This window comes from Pimephales promelas, chromosome 13 (genome assembly GCF_988280905.1).
Source record: "Pimephales promelas chromosome 13, fPimPro1.hap1.1, whole genome shotgun sequence".
NCBI lineage: Eukaryota > Metazoa > Chordata > Actinopteri > Cypriniformes > Leuciscidae > Pimephales > Pimephales promelas.
In genome coordinates, this window is record NC_142781.1 from 35,254,242 (window position 1) to 35,266,739 (window position 12,498).

At 36.1% G+C, this 12,498-nt stretch overlaps 1 protein-coding gene across 1 annotated transcript in view; it reads right to left on the reverse strand.

The window, feature by feature from the left end:
• Window positions 1-11,913, reverse strand: part of wasf1 (WASP family member 1) — a 40,011-nt gene extending 28,098 nt beyond the window's left edge. Inside the window, exon 1 of the mRNA XM_089118968.1 lies at window positions 11,554-11,913. The gene's annotated coding sequence lies outside the window, so the exon portion shown is untranslated. The remainder of the gene's footprint in view (window positions 1-11,553) is intronic.
• Between the last annotated feature and the right edge of the window lie 585 nt (window positions 11,914-12,498).

Consider the following 12,498-nt stretch of genomic DNA (forward strand, 5'->3'; position numbering starts at 1 on the left):
CAATATTGATTAAAATAGTCAATAAAAATGCTATTTCAATGCAAAGAACTACATCCACAAAGAATCACAATCATCTTTGTCAAAATGGGAAATGCAATAATTTTACTAATGATAAATGTCTTTAAAATATCCAAATCATTAAAAAATGACAAATCAGAGGATCTGATGTTTGCTGAATAAAAATATTAATCTCGCTGAGCCCACACTCATCCAGGGATAGTTGTTGTCAGTGTGGATGTGAAGTCTGTTCCCTCAGGAAAGGTTTGTTCATTATTGAGTTGATTCGTCTCCAGGCTTCGAGTCTTTGTGCGTTTCACATCGTGCGAGTCAACACTTATGTAACATCATCTGTGGATGCGTATGAATCATAATCATACAGCGCTCGCTCCAGGTGAACCGGTTCCTCTGAGGGTTTCACTTGGTTAGGAAAATTTAATTTAATATTCAAAAATATTATTGATAAGGACTGAGCAGAGCGGGACGATGACATCACGCTTTGACCCAAAAACATATAATTAGGCTAAAAAAAGGCCTTTCTTCAGGAATCAAACTGTGCTGCATTATCGTGTAAAGCTGCTCTGAAACACTCGTATTGCTCAGTATGAAGCTGACTTGACCTCTGACCCCGGAGCCGCTGGTGTGTGTTTAGTAACCTTGAGCGCTGAGGATGAATGTGACCCAAATCTGGTTTTCTTTCCCCGTTTTCCTCACATGACACAGATCTGTTTCTCTGCCAGATCTCCCAGGAGAACCGGCAACCTGTCCCGACACAACCAGCCAATCAGAGCCTTCGCAGAGCGCCCGATGCGTCTCTGATCCCTTATTACGAGTTATACAGGCCAAATTCGAAACATTACAATATGGTGCAAAAGTTCATTTATTTCAGTAATTATTAGACTTAAAAGGTGAAACTAATTCATTATATAGACTCAAAGTGAGCTATTTCAAGCCTTTATTTGTTATAATTGTGATGATATAATTGTGTATGATGTGATGTTTTCATATGTGTAATCCATAATCATCACAATTATAACACATAAAGGCTTGAAATATCTCACTTTGCATGTGATGAGTCTATATAATATATTAGTTTCACCTTTAAGTTGAATTACTGAAATACTTTTGCACGATATTCTAAGTTTTCCAGTTTCACCTGTATAACAAAAGATATTTTTAAAGCTGTCAAAAACAGGTTTGACGTATTATCAAGTTGTTTACTTTGCATCAATGGATCAGTCAATCCACTGAGATCTGTTCTGTTGAAGTGTGTGTGTTAAATATAGTCGTGTGTATTGCAGCGTTCCTGAGATCATCTGAGCTTGATTGCTGTCTGACGTTATTTAACACTAAATTACACATTTTTGTGTGAATAGTCAGATTTTTATAAATTAGTACACACAAACACAATGCTTACACTGTAAAAAAATATTTTCAAGATTTGTTATCACAACATATTTTATTTTGAGTTTTCTTGAATTAATCTCCTTCATTGTATTAACTCACTTTTTCCAGTTCAATCAACTTAAAATTTTAAGGCAACCCAGGTTACTTACTTTTTTAAGTTAAACCAATAATATTTTTTACAGTGTAGTAATCACAACATTTTTTCTTTGGTCAAATCAACTTAAATAATTTATTTAGTTCAGATAACATATAATTTTGAGTTTCTGATGGTTAAATTAATCTTCTTCATTGTATTAACTCACTTTTTCCAGTTCAATTAACTTAAAATTTTAAGGCACCCCAGGTTACTTACTTTTTTAAGTTAAACCAACAATATTATTTTACAGTGTAAGCCTTTTTTCAAGATTTACACATTTTAATTAATAGTAAAAAAATAGTACAATTTAATTTAATCATTAATATAGTTAATTTTTTCATGAATTAAGAATTTTTAAGTGAGAAAAAAAAATAGCGCTTCAATAAAACAATTTGTATAAATCTTAATAGACCGGGAATGGACATAATATGTAAGGAATATTCAACTAAATTAGAGGGAATTTTACTATTATTTTAATAGTGATAAATTCTAAATATTATATTATTTTAATAATAATAAATTATATATAATATTACATATATATATATATATATAATATTTTTACCGCAAAGACCGAATGTTTCTTGAGTATCAAATCATCAGTATTTCTGTATTTTTACTGTATTTTCTCATTTTTTAAATACATTTCCTGGATCCATGAATCCACAAATAAACCCTATCCCAATGGATCTGAAGATTTAGATAAAGACACGTCGGATCCTGCGTTATCAGTTAGCACCCGTCGCTAACACCTCCACATCCCAGAATAGCTCATCATGGGACAAACACTGATCTGGATTCAGTCTTCAGCATTTATAACTTTTCAGTTATATCTAAATCAACATAAGCGATCTATTTATTTATTTTCTTTCTTGCCCAGAGATGCCCAATAATTCTCAGTATCTTACACACACACACACACATTGTCTGTCTCTGATGTTTTTTCACACACTTTTCTTCTCATCTCTCACTATTTTTCGTGTGTGGCACATTCTGTCTGGAGGCAGAGAATAAAAATAAGCACAGAGAGGCGAAAAAATGAAGTAGGAGTGAATTTCCATCAGATCTCTACATTTCTACATCACAACGGATTTTAATCTCCAGGAATCGCCATAGCAGTTCATTAATCGCATTAAATGCATTAATTGTAAACTCTATTCACACTGACCGAATTAAAGGAATAGTTCACCCAAATAGGAAAATTATGACTGAACGCATTTAATTGGTCAATCAAACTATTTACCTGCATTTTACAAAGGCTCATCCAATCAGAATTAATCTCTGAACTATGCAGATTGTCATATTCACTCCAGACTATTTTTTAACTATTTTTCAACGCTTCGTTCTTCGTTCTGCCAGTTACATCGACTCACCACTAGTTGGAGACAAAACACCGTCTTTATGAGTAGGGCTGTGCAATATATCGAATTTATCGAAATATCACGATATGCATATCTGAATAACTTCTGTAGCTTTAATAAGAATCAGGATATATTTAATATAGGGCTGTCAAACGATTAATCGCATCCAAAATAAAAGTTTGTGTTTACATAATATATGTATTGACAGTCTCAAAAACACGCTTTGAAATCGCTGGTGTTTCTGACGTCACAAACCACCTTGTAACCAATCAGATCAACGAGTGATCGACAACCAGTGGATCTCTGAGTGAGGGAGTGGGGGCGGGGCTCATTTGCATATTCATAGAACTGCATACTACTTTAATAATAGAATTGGTTTATGTACACTCTTAGAAGAAATGGTTCTATTTAGAACCAGAAATGGTTCCATCCCCCGCTTCATATGGAACTCCAAAATGGTTCTATATAGAACCATTTTTTTTTTTGGTAAAAGGTTCTATTGGCCAAGTATGGAACCCCAGGGTTCTATATAGAACCCAGTGTATAGAACATTTTAGGGGTTCCAAATACGTAGCGCTGATAGAACCTTTTAAGGTTCTATATAGAACCTTTTCTTAAAACAGCGCTAAATAAAAATAAAAAAAGCGCTATTGCTTGTGTGATATTATCGACATGACAATAGTCAAACTACTGGTAATTGTATGTTAAAAACTTTACCAGATATGAACCATAAAATGATGCATTATCTCAGCCCGTTTGAGGCATCTCTGATTGGCTGACGCGCCGCCATCGCTCATTAACATGCGTGTCACGTACGAACGTGATTGGCCGTGAGTCATTCATCATGACAAGCTTCAGGTAACAGTCAAGTGCCCGGTGATGCGGAGTAACGCTAATGTAGTCGGTAAGTGGCTCGTTTATGACGAGAGAACAGAGAAAAGGTAGAAGTGAACTCTGGGAACGACATGCAAAGCAGATTCCATGCAAATCACAGGAAGATTTGCGCAGCACACCATAATTGGACGGCCACCCACTCTGTGTAAATATTGGCCCTTAATTCAAACCAGTCGGTAGTTTGCACACTCACACACACACACACACTCGTCCCAGGCAGAAGAAAATTGGGGTCAGATGCATTTAGAAGCACTCCGTCATCCTCCCGGTTTGCGTGGAGAGCGAGCGGAGGAGGGAGAGAAATGCGCTTGTAAGATGTGGATTTACTGCGGTAATTGAGCATCAGTGAGCCGGACCGCAACACTGCATCGCCTCAACTTCAGTCAGCAAAGATGAAGAGTGTGCTTTCAAGATCACAGAGATCCAAGCCCCTTTCCTTCTGCGAGTCATAATCATGGCAATAAATGAATAAAAATCCAATTTATGACATATTGAGTCATATTTATGAAATGAAAAGCATTATGGGATAAAAAGAAATTGTGACATCAGAATTTTTCTTATTTTTAGAGCTGTCGACGTTAACGCCTCTGACGTCACAAACTATCAGATCAACGTGTTTAATCCGCTTTAACACACACCGTGTGTAAGCTGATGAGTGGACAGCATTGCTGAGTATTTCCTCCTTAAAACTGCAAGACGGTCTCAAAAACACGTTTTGAAATCGCTGGTGTTTCTGACGTCACAAACCAATCAGATCAACGTGTGATCGTCAACCAGTGGTGAGCTGAGTGAGTGAATTTGCATATTCATAGAACCACGCATACTAAATGAGGCGAGGGTGTCGAGTTACATTCGAGATATTTTAAAGTAGCGCAATTTAATTTTTAATATAGCGCAAATAAATTGTTGAATAAATTACTAAAATACTTGTATACTGTTTATTATTATTCTTATTGGTTATAATAATAATAATAATACATTTTATTTATAATGCTCTTTTCTAAAACCCAAAGCGCTAACTTAACGGTTATTTTTACTTATTGTGCATTCTTTCATTATTTCGACGTTTTACCTCGTAAATGACTTCATATGTCATAATTTAACTTTTTATGGCATAGTACGTCAACATTTTGTCTTTTTACATAATTATGACTTAGTAGGTAATCATTTTGACTTTTTACCTCGTAATCACGACTTATACAGTCATATTTATGAGCAATTTTGACATGTTCTAATTTACATTTTTTTACCATAATTATGACTTAGAATGTCATAATTTCAGCTTTCTACCTCAAATTGACTTAATTTAAACTTTTTTATCATCTTTCTGGCATAGTATGTAATAATTTCGTCTTTTTATAATTATGACTTAGTATGTATTATGTAATCATTTTGGCTTTTTACCTCATAATTACAACTTATGTCAAAATAGCTCATTAATATGACTTTATATATTTTTATTTACATTTTTTTTTTACAATATTTATGACTTAGTATGTCATAATTTCAACCTCATAAATGTACTTAATTTCAACTTTTCTATCGCAATGTCATAGTATGTCATAATTTTGACTTTTTATCTTGTAATTGACTTATGTCATGTCTCATAATGTCTAATAATTCTGACTCAAAAATTGGTGATTTTCCACCTCTTTTCTGCTCCAGCGGGTGAAAACGATGCGTTTGATTGGTAGTGTAAAGTAACTCTACCAACAAAGCAAGGATTTTATATGCATTTTAAAATGGTAGTCTCATCCAAATCTCCTGTAAAGACATTCAGCATAATTTGAATATTCAAATCTGAATCTAAACGAGCTTAACCTGAGAAACAAAAGCACAAAATGGAGTAAAATGGAAAAGAAGGTGCCGTAGAGCAGTGGAGGATCACCACCTGTTCACATGTAAGCCAGAGGACAAAGGAATCCACCCGAACGCAGGGTGTGTAAGCGGACGCCACACTCGCCTCTGGGGATCACATGTAGGATCCGAATGCCTTGTATTCTCCACCTGCCTTCACACACAAAACCAACAAACCACAGCGCAATGGGAAGTCCCTGCTAGCGAACGTGGCCCTCCATAATGAATAAATCAAGGCCGAGAGCAAACAAAGCTGTCAGGATTCAAACGAAAATGATACGACTGCACTAGTGATGGGTGTGATTGAGCATCAAAACACGTTCATTTTGTGGGTTTTCTTCAGCATTTCACAAGCATTAAAGTTCAGCAGCAAAAATACCACATTTAACCATGCCAAATGAGATTTTAGAATGGTTGTACCACAAAAATATGACTTGGTATGTCATAATTTAAAAAAAAAAATTTCCTCATAATTATCACTTGACTTGGTCATAATTTCGCCAATACCTCAAAATGACTTAGTGAGTCATTTGACTTTCTCATAATTATGACTTTTACTTCGTAATGACTTAATATGCCATAATTTCAACTTTTTACCTTATAATTATGACTTGGTTTGTAAATATTCCAAACGTATAACTTCTTTATTTCAATATGAATATTTTTCAAAGTTGTCAATAAAACAAACATTATGAGAGCATGTTTTACAGGAAAACACAATTTTTGTCACTCTACTTTAAAATTCAGTTACTTGCAGTTTTTCAGTAATTGGTGAAATTAACTAGCAATAAAATAAATAATTTAACGAAATATTTTATTAATTTATTAAAAGTTTTTATTATGTAAATTGTACATATTTTAATGTTTTATTTAATATTTTTAGTACAGTTGTATTTCATTTTTGTATGTTTATTTAATATTATTATATCAATAGTTTATTTTTGTGATTTTTATGGCAAATGTATTATTTGATGACTTTTATTGTGGTGCAGCACATATAGTGTTCAACAATGACAATGTGTGTATATATGAAGAGTTCAGATGCAAAAGCCTCTAAATGCCATTTGAAATTTTCTTCTTTAATGATGATTTTTATCAAACTTGTATATTTAAGTTCAAATATACAAGTTTGATAAAAATCATCATTAAAGAAGAAAATTTCAAATGGCATTTAGAGGCTTTTGCATCTGAACTCTTCATATATATATATATATATATATATATATATATATATATATATATATAAATTGAAGATATGTTAAAGGGTCTTGAGATATATTGTCAAGTTTCTAAATGATTAAATAAACCTGTTAAATTATAAATTATAACGACTATGATAAGAGTTGTCAGACCTTCAACATCAAGTTGATGCAAAACAGAGAAGTGCAGATATTGAAGTTCAGACTTTCATGGCATTTCTGTGGCACACACACACACACACACACACACACACACTAACCCCCAGTTCAGGACACAGAGGCATCTTTGTGGGTCGCCCGGTCCGACAGAGACAGAACAAAGACTCTTGTGTGCGGGGCATCTTCACAGCTGGGGCGTACGGCGAGTTTACCACACTTACCATACCACCATACCAACATTATCTCTCTTTAAAGCATCACTCTCCTTTCTCTTTCAGCTTGTCTATTGATTAAACAATTTATTTGCGTTGCATTCAAGCGCCATTTTTGTAAGGAATGACTGACGTTGAATTGTTCGAGAAATAATGCACTCCCATTACGCGGCCATGACAAGAAGGGGTGCATTATTTTCTAATAATCCAACGGCCCGGAGTCAATTATTCCACTTATACTATACGCTTAAACTTCTAAACATTATTTCAAGACATTTCTCCGTTTTTTTTTCCTTGAAACGTACTTGTGTGTGGGACTTATTTTGTTACGCATCTCATCCCACGCCTCATCCCACATCCCAAAACCTCATTTTAGAGCCGCAGACTAATGCAGTTATTACTGAGAGAGAGAGAGAGAGAGAGAGAGAGAGAGAGAGAGAGAGAGATTAAACGTGTGTGAATTACCTGAGTCTGTGTCTCTCAGTGTTTGACTGACAGCAACATCTTGACTAATAGTGAAACTATACGTTGATCTGCTTCAAGAACAGCGCCGTTATTATAGCGCTAGTGAGAAATTCACTAAAAAACTTTTAAAGGGTGCAAATCATGCTTCATTTTTACATATAAATCATACCGTTGTGGTCTATATAAAGCATAACTGCAATGCTTGGGTCTGAATTCCTCATTATTATAGCTCCACAAGCCCCTTTTCTGATGTGCGTCTGTGAGCGACCCGTTTCAAAGCGGCCCCTTTAAATAAAAGGAGATGCGTCACACCCCGCCCGCTCTCCAGGTCGATGAGTTCACGGTCGGTTCAACTCCGCGCGTTCGGCCATTATTGTAGTTTTATTAGAGATATACGATTATATACGATACCTTCAAAGAACATTTTTATTCACACGTTAACAAAATGTCAACAACAGAAGACTTGTCCATCAAGCCTTACATATTCCAGCCAGAGCGAGCGAGTCGATAAAGACCACGACGAACCTGCAGAACAATGTGAGTTAACTGTTTTGTGTTATTAGTGAAAGTCGACTATTTCTCTTGTTAAAACAAGCACACTGACAAGATAAATGACTACGGTCTAATCTTACCACTAAAAATCTGTATTGACAATATGATACGTTTAGAAAAGCATCAGAAAACAACGCAGCTAACGTAAATGAGCATTGATGAAACTCAAGAACAATAATACTGCAGACGTGTAACGTTACTTCAAAACAAAAACAAAGAAAGACAAAGGTACTGCTAAACCATGACCACCATGTGTTTTAAGAAAGTAAAGTACTTTATTTTTATTAACGATATTTACGAAATGCTCTGTTCGTCGTCTCCAAAGATAGAAGGAATTTACTCTCATTCAGACGAAGTCGATCGGCAAACCCTTCTGTATAACGTTACTGGCGGAGGTTGTTGAAGTGGGAATCCTTGAAGTACTACATCCAACAACCGAACATTTTGACTTGCCCTCTCGTAACTTCTGCATCTTTGAGCTCGGACTACAAAATCGGAGCGAGACATAATAACGGCGGATTGCTGGAAGTGTTGGACCGGTAGTCGATGTCCTTATTTGTCAGCTCCGCTGCAAATACGGTGATGTGATAGTTCAAAAAACGTCATAGAGAACAGAAAAATCTGAACAGGTTGAAAAATATGACCAAAACAGAATATAAAGATATAAACGAAGAGAATAATTTCATCTTTTCTGTACTTATAAACACTCCAAATATACAACAAAATGCATTTAAGGGCTAAAAAAGTGCATTCTGCATGATATGTCCCAGTGTTGTAGTCGAGACCACCTCACTCGAGTCCGAGACCAGAGACGGTCGAGTCCGAGTCGAGACCGAGACCAGTGAGGGTTGATTACCTAATTTACTTTTATTTACTTAGAGAAATCCTTTTTTTTATTATTTTTTTTTTTTTTTTACTGAATTTACTTAGAGTTTAAAAATATGATCAGTTTAGGGTAAAAAGGCCACATAGTAGGTGGTGTTAAAAGTAATTTTATTACAATTTGTCATGCGCAGTTGCACACTAGAAAATCACCAATCACTGGGCGTGTCAATCAATTTAAAGAAATATTTTATTAACATACATTAATAATCATGAAAAATATTTTGAATTGAACTCGAGTGGACTCGGGAATAAGTCCGAGTCCTAAAAAAAAAATGTTCGAGTACGAGTCAATTCCGAGTCCAAATGCACACGAGTCCATGACAAGACCAAGACCATTAAAATATGGTCTCGAGACCGAGTCCGAGTCTCGAGTACTACAACACTGATATGTCCCCTTTAAATTGCTGAACTATTTACTCATTTATTTGAATTTCTCACTAGTGCTATAATAACGGCTCAGACTCGGGTAATTCACACACTCTCTCTGTGTAATATCTGCATTTGTCTGTGGCTCTAAAATGAGGTTTTGAAATCAGCAATGGAGGCGTGGGATGAGATGCGTAACAAATTAGTCCCACACACAAGAGCGTTTCAAGGAAAAATCCTGAGAAACGTCTTGAAATACATCATGAGTAATGTTTAAAGGTGTTAGCGTAGCATAAGGACATTATAATCGACTCCGGTCTGTTGAATAATTAGAAAATGGTGCACACCTTCGTGTCGTGGCCGCATTACCACCTCGGGTGTGCATTAGGCTTGTTTTGAACAATTATTCATCACCCAGGCCAGCACTGTCACACACTTTCTTCTGCTCTGGTCTCTCTGATCTACTTCTGTACGTGAGGTTTGTCCGGCTCGCCCTGGCAGAACATCAAACAGAAGCCAGAACACACAGAAAAGGTTTTCTGTACGAAAATCCATCCAAACTTTTTTCTGCATCGCCAGCAAAAGATCAAGAAGGCAAACTGAACATCAGAATGAGCCATTAAGCATTCACTATCTGCAGACATCTTTATCATTAAAGCACAAAAGTGAAACTGCAATGTTTGATATTCAGCAAATTAACCCTTTACACTTATTAACACAATATAAACAGAAACATTAAAAACAAAACCGCTTACACTTAGATAGCGGACTAGCTGGAGCAGATACTAGATGATCAAGACATATTGTAATTATGGAACATGGAATATATTACGGCTGCCCAGTTTAGATAATCTTTCCATGTTCCCAAACACATTTTCCCGCTTAATCTGTGTTTTCCAAAAGATAAACGCTGCATTAGAGCCTTATATAAGGTTTTTATTAATGCTTTGGCATTGTCTTCTTTATCAACCCAATAATAAAGCTTTTGAATCATTAAATAACGCGTCGCACGATGAGCGATCGAATCGTTCTTTCGAGCCGGTTCTTTTTAACGATTCGAATCGTTGGCAAATCATCCGAGCAGCAAAGGCAACTAGAAAAACTTTGTTTAGGAGTAAAACCAAGGTAATCAACATAACGTAAACCAGTTGAACGAGCAGCATATAACCCATTCTTATTCATGGCAAAACACGTTGTGTGAATCGGTTCTAGTAAACTAACCGATTCATTAAAAGAATCATTCCTCCACATATATCACCTCGGCAAAGAAAGCACGATAACTTAACTGCACAAGGTGTTTATGCATTAAAGAACGAGAGAGAAAAGTATGAAGTCAGTTTGAAACACACACATGTGCATGAATACTGAGCGGAGAAGCTGAGATGGAGATGCTTTGTGCTTTTCTGAAGTCTCGGGTTTCACAAAGCGAGTCTTCTTCTTCCAGTGAGTGCTGCCCTTCCCCCTGCATGCTCAAAACTGCTCTCAAATGTACATTTAATTCGCCCATTACAGGATACATTTACGTTATGCATTGTGCATGCACTATATTAAAAATAACTAGTAATAACTCCCTCATACTGGAAAATATTTGGCATGCCATCCCAACAATAATTTGGAGTGCACACTGTTTAGCAAGCATGCAAACTGCATTGCATTTTGGTGTGATAGTTTGCCTTGTGTTTGCCATACAGATGTGACTCCCCTTCCCCCTTGAATGCATCAATCTTGAAACCTCAGGGCAGTGAGAAATAAGTCATTATGTTTTGCTTCCGATGCAAACAAACACAAGTTGCATGTAATATGTAATGCTTAAGCATTCAGGATGCCTTCGGCTGCATTATGCAAGTTATTTCACATGCATGCATAATTCAACCCACACCTGTCAACCAGTCCTGAATGGGGCCAAGCACAAGCAGTGTTGGTTTACACTGGCAATGCATCAGCCAGAGAAGATAAATACGAGAAGGAAGAAAAAACAACAACACTTTATTCCTATTATTATACATTTCTCTCATTTTAACAGCAAGGGCCAGAATGCAATCAACAAGCAAAAAACGTCATACCTGAAAAAAATGGAAGCACTTCTTATTATTCCATGTTTTTCCCAGGTATGCGGGTTATTCCTTAAAATATTCCTGTGTGTTCAGTCTCGCGGTGTTCATTGCAGAAATACAGTACTGATATACAGCTGGTTCGGATCCCGTTAAAAAGACTGGAGCTCGGGATCAGTCAACGCTGGGAATGGGATCCACAATGAACATACATGCGTGTGTTCGTCAACAACGATCGGCTTACTTTATCGTCACATCATCCAATAAGAGACGTATGCGAGGCATAAACCCTTATGCATTAAGGTTGTGCTCCTTTTCTGAGGAGAAGCGATGTTCTGGATGTCAGTGTGTGTGACTCCACCCCTCCGACTGCAGATGGTACGTCCCACTTTCTATTGTTGGAGCCACAAACGCTGCAACAAACCGCGCCCCGCCCACTGCGGGATCCCTGATGTGATTGGCCATTACCATTCACAGACCACACCCATCGGTCCGATCCGTAATTGCAAATACAAACAACTTGTTTATCAACCAAAACAACTTAAATCTGCTGTATGTGATTTGTTTTGAGAAAAACACACTTATATATTAGATGTTTCTGCCAGATGTGGTACGAAAAATCTGGAAATCACATAAAATTAGGCTATGATATACTACAAAGTCGAAATTATGACATTCATAGTCAACTAGGGGCACTTTTAGCCTTGTAAAGTGGAATAAATAATTAAAAAAAACTTGTTCAAAAGTCACTTACCACAGTCTCATAAGTTTAAACAATTTGTGTAGTTTCAAGGTCTGCAAGAGGACAAACTTATGAGAGAAATTCTTAATATTTTATATTTTTCCTACCTGCAATGAACTAATATCATTTCCACCACATCTCAATATACAGCTGTTATTTAACTTAAACCACTCAAGAATTGTCTAAGATCATTTTAACTATCAGTTGTTCCACAA